The sequence below is a fragment of the Sminthopsis crassicaudata genome, chromosome 3 (assembly GCF_048593235.1).
Source record: "Sminthopsis crassicaudata isolate SCR6 chromosome 3, ASM4859323v1, whole genome shotgun sequence".
Taxonomy (NCBI): domain Eukaryota; kingdom Metazoa; phylum Chordata; class Mammalia; order Dasyuromorphia; family Dasyuridae; genus Sminthopsis; species Sminthopsis crassicaudata.
In genome coordinates this window covers 537004742-537010305 of record NC_133619.1, presented here as the reverse complement: position 1 = coordinate 537010305, position 5564 = coordinate 537004742, and positions in this window count along the sequence as shown.

The window sequence follows — 5564 nt, the reverse complement described above, 5'->3', positions numbered from 1 at the left end:
ACAGGTTAAAATACAACAATTATAGTACTTAACCCCAAACAATTTAATTAAACATTTTTTTTGTCTCTCAAACTATATGACCCAAGTTATTATGAAAGGTCAGAATCTGCCTAGTTGTATCTCCCATAGAAAACAATTCTAATCATAAGCAAATCTAATCACTAGCACTGACCTGTTAGTTGGCTTTGCCAAGGAAGAAGTAACACAATTAAAAAGCCTACATTAACATAATGAACCCTCCTACCCCATAAACCTCATCTTCTAAGTGCTACAATAAATAAATAAATTTAATAATTTTTTTAAAAATATGTTCAAAACTATAGTTGTAACTCTTGGAAAAGAACATACTTCTCCAGAGCAGAATCTCAGGGAAAATCTCTGAAACAAAATTTAGGTATTAGGTATTAGATTGACCAAAAAAGGATTTGCCCTTCTAGAAAAGGTATGCCAGGTATAAAATGGATCTCTGTTATTTTCACTATTGCAAAAGAAAATTTTAAAACACAAAAGGTTCCTAAAGTGCATGTTAACAAATATTTAAAACACAGAATAATATAGTTCATCATATCAATTATGCTCTTCTGAGGGATTAAAGAGAATTTCATTCACTTCAATCTGTATTATCTGAACAACTCAAGAGTCCAAATCTTCTGTATAGGTATTGTTCTTTAATCCATTTAGGTCCAAAATGATCCAGTCAATAATCCTTTCTTCCTCTTAGAATCAAGTGTAGAAGCACCTCCCATTAGAAGCATAGGCTCAGGAACCCAGAAACTAGCCACGAAGACTGGAAATATCCATTTCCCAGGATCAATCTTCAAATAACCTGTGCTGAGGGAATCACAGACCTCCACTGGTAGCCAATGACTTGGAACCCTTAATCATACTCATCTAGGAAAGTTCACATTCTTGCTGCTATGTTTGTGTAGCTTTCAGAATTGCTTGGGGGAAAAATGGGGATTCCCATCCCATCTCCCACTCCCACCCCAAGGAACACACTCAAGCATTCTGCTCAAAAGAGAAGGAAGCAGAACATTTCTGTCTCAACCTATTGAAGATGGAAGCTCCATATATAAAGTGTTTTGCAAACTTTAAAGTGCTATATAAATCTTAACCATTCAGACTTTATCCTCAAGCTATCCTCAAAGCTAATTGTGACTATAAAGTGTAGGCTCGGATACATTCATGGAAGATTCGTGGTAACTGAAAAAGGGAAGGAGTAGGATCATCCCTGGAATAAGGAAGAGAAGAGGGAAGAGTGAGGGACAGCATGAGCAGTGGAACGTAGGTAAAGAGGAGCTTGGTTTGTGGGTAGGCAATAAAAAAACCTGATCTTACTAGATCAGAGAGTTTGTGTTAGAAAGCAGTGAAAGATAAGAGTCCAGGTGATAAACTGCAGGGCAGCTAGGTGGCAAAGTATCTACATCTGGAGATCTAATATCAGGAAAACCGATCTTTGCAAGTTCAAATCTTGGCCTCAGACATTACTAGTTGTGTGCCTCTGAGCAAGTCGCTTAATCCTATTTGCCTCTGTTTTCCTCATCTGTAGAATAAACTGGAGAAGGAAATGGAAAACTACTCCAGTATCTTTGCCCAGAAAAACTTTTGCCCAAATGGGGTCACAAAGAGTTGGACATTACTAAATAGCTAATGGAGATCTTTAAAAGTCAGGCTGGTCAATTTGTACTTGATCCATTAAAGAATAGGTTCCTATGCACAGAGATGTGAATTCTTTAAGCAGAACTTTAGGAAAACAGTGGTATATCAAATGGATTGAAGCTAAAAGGGTATAGCAATCCAGAGGCCCAAACTAAGATAATGATAATAACACTGAGAAAAATATTTGAAAGCCATTGTAATTAAGAAAGAATTGAAAGAACTTAAAAAACTAGAGAGGACTTAAGAACTTAAAAACAGAAAAAGCAGAAGAAGAGGGAAATCGAAGGGGAAAATGACTGCCTGAGCATGAGTACCATCAACAAAAATAAGAAGAGGCAGGATGGGGAAGGAGTGAGCTTACTTTGGTAGAAAGACAAAGAGAGAATAAATAAGTTTTGGACATGTTGAGAGTTTCAAGTGAAATATGATACTCTGGTATAGGGATTCTTAATATGAGATCCACTGACCTTTAAGAAGCATGTGGATAGACTTCAAATTGTCTATAAAATTGAATGAGAAAAAGAAACTTAATTTTCACCAACCCCTAAATTAAATTTATAATTTTCTTCAATTATTCAAAATATTATTTTCATGGATTCATGATTTCGACATAAAAAGGTGATAATATAAGCAAATTAGGAGAACAAGGAATCTATCTCTCAGATCTGTGGAGAAGGAAGGAATTTATGGCCAAAGAAGAACTAGAGAACATTGTGAAATGCAAAATGGACAATTCTGACTAATTTTGATTATATTAAATTTAAAAGGTTTTGTACAAACAAAATCAATACAACTAAGATTATAAGGGAAGAGAAAACTGGAGAAATTTTACATCCAAGGGTTCTGATAAAGGCCTCATTTCTAACAGAATTGAACCAAATTTAAAAGAACATAAGCCATTCTCCAATTGATAAATGGTTAAAATATATGAACAGACAATTTTCAGACAAAGAATTACAATTTTCAGACAAATAAATTAAAGCCATTTCTAATCATGTTAAAAAATGCTCTAAATCACTATTGAGTAGGAAGGTACAAATTAAGATATCACTGAGGTACTACTTCACATCTCACAGATTGTCTAAGATTACAGAAAAAGATAATAATAAATATTGGATGGTATGTGGGAAAACTGGGACACTAATACATTGTTGATGGAATTGTGAACTGATCCACCATGTTGGAAAACAATTTGGAACTATGCCTAAAGACCTAAAAACTATTCATACCTTTTTTTGATCCAGCAGTTTCTGTATCCCATCTCTGTATCCCAAACAGATTATAAGAATAGGAAAAGGACCCACATGTGCAAAAAGTTTTATAGCAGCCTATTTTGTAATGGCAAGTAACAGGAAACTGAGTGGATGTTTATCAGTTGAGCAATGGCTGAATAAGTTATTATGGGATAAGAAAGTAATGGGATATTATGATTCTAAAGAAAAATCAACAGTATGATTTCAGACTTATATGAACTGATGCTAGGTGAAGTAAACAGAACTAAGAGAACATTGTACACAGCAACAACAAGCTTATGCCATGACCAATTCTTTCAGAAGTGGCTCTTTTCAATAAGAAGGAAGATTCTGGCCATTTCCAAAAGTCTTGTGATTGAGAGAGCCATCTGAACCCAGAGAGAGGTCTGTGGGAATTGAGTATGGATCACAACATAGTATTTTCACTTTTTAGTTGTTTGTTGCTTACATTTTGTTTTCTTTCTCTTTTTTTTTTTCCTTTTTTGATCTAATTTTTCTTGTACAGCATGATCACTGTGGAAATATATGCAGAAGAACTGCACATGTTTAACATATTTTGGATTACTTGCCATCTAGGAAAGGAGGTGAGGAGGAAGAGAAGGAGAAAAAAAAATTGTTAACACAAGGTTTTGCAAAAATGAATGTTGACAACTACCTATGCATGTTTTGAAAATAAAAAGATTTTTTAAAAAAATTTTTTTAAGAAATTGGGGAATTACAGTTCCAATTGCTCAATGACGGACAGAATCAGCTACACCCAGAAAAGGAACACTGGAAAATTAATGTGGACTACTTGCATTTTTGTTTTTCTTCCCAGGTTATTTTTATCTTCTGAATCCAATTCTTTCTGTGCAACAAAAAATTCGGTTCTGCACACATATATTGTATCTAGGATATACTACAACACATTTAACATGTATGGGACTACCTGCCATCTAGGGGAGGGGGTGGAGGAAAGGAGGGGAAAATTCGGAACAGAAGTGAGTGCAAGGGATAATGTTGTAAAAAATTACCCATTCATATGTACTGTCAAAAAAATGTTAAAATTATAAAATTAATAAAAACAAAAAAACAGACATTGGGGAATTAGAAAGAGTGCAAGGGAGTTAGCTCCAACCAGCTGGTAAGAACTAACTTGAATTTTCAGTGCAAGGATATCATACACTTCAGAGATCAACAAGACAAATCAGAGTTTGATGTATTCTTTTGTTGATAGTCTAAACTTAAAACAGTGATGGAGAAAATGCCAATAATGCAAACTAAACTTTGTAAAAGTGTGTTATGCATAGTTTTGTTTTAATTTCCAGAGAACCTGTTGTTAAACATTTGAAGCTGGAAGGAAAACATTCTGAAGCAAACATACTCAAGGAAATGAGCCAGGGATTAGCCCACAAAGGCTAGAGGGAGAAAAGTAAAAATAATGGGCCAGTATGACTGAATAGGTAGAGAATGGAGGGAAGTCAGTAATAAAGTATATGAAGACTGAAAAGGTCAATTATTGGGCCAATAAACAGTAAGCTGCCAGGTAATCAATTAAATTCTAGAAATTCAAAATAAGCAAAAGACATCCCTTGCCTTCAACAAACTCACAATCTAATGACAGAGACAAGCAACCGCATGCATGTATGAGCAATATACAGGATAGAGAATAAACAGAGAGTGAGGGAGGGAAGGTACTAGAATTAAAAGGAATTGGAGAAACTAGAGGGAAGCTGACCCATCAATCAGGTATTGCAATAGTCCAAGCGTGAAGTGGTGGGATCAGCACTAGAATAAGCAGAAGTGTCAGGGGAGAGAAGGGGACACATTGTTGCAAAGTGATTGCAAAACAAAACAAAACAAAACAAAAAAACTCTACAAGCCTTGACCACAGGTTGGCTGTGGGGTAAAAAAAAGCCACTTTGTGAAAAGCTTTAAAATCCAAGGGGAGTTTTCTTTTGAATTTGGGAAGCCGCTAGCTTACTGAGCAGGTCAGACATTTTGGCAGAAGGATGGAGAATGATCCCGGAAGGTGAGAGGTTGATTCGCGGGGACCAAACAAGCCATTCTAGGAGTCTGAGGACCAGATGAAGAGGACGCCACGAGATTGGTAACTGGGGGGGTGGAGGAAGGCCTCGGAGTTAAGAATGATACAAAGTGGAAAGGCTGATTGGCTATTTGGGGTCGGGATGACACTGGGTTGAACCGGACCCGGGAGTCTGCCGGGATTGCGATACTTGGATGGCAATAGGGACTTTTTACTACGTGCCGGGCACTTCTATGAACAACCGCAAGGAGAAAAAATAGCCCTGTCCTCGAGGAGCTTACACTTTAAAGGGGGAAGGCAAGCTTACAAAAGGAAGCTGAAAGGGAGACGAAGGGAATGAAAGAAAGAAGAGGGGGTGGCGGGAAAACTGCCGCGTTTTGGATATGCTGAGTTCGACATACTTAAGACTCATCCAGTCCAGCTCCATTTATTGGACAACGAAGCAGAAGGGCCGTATTCCGAGGATGGAGGAGGGGAAGTTTTCCTATAATGTCTTCTTCCCCCTCCCCCAACTGCATCCCTGGGCTCCTGAGAGACGAAACCTCGAGCTCAGAAGCACAGGAAGGACTGGGGGGGGAGGGGAGGAAACGGGACCAGGAGGGCGGGGCCTCCCCGGAGCCATGACC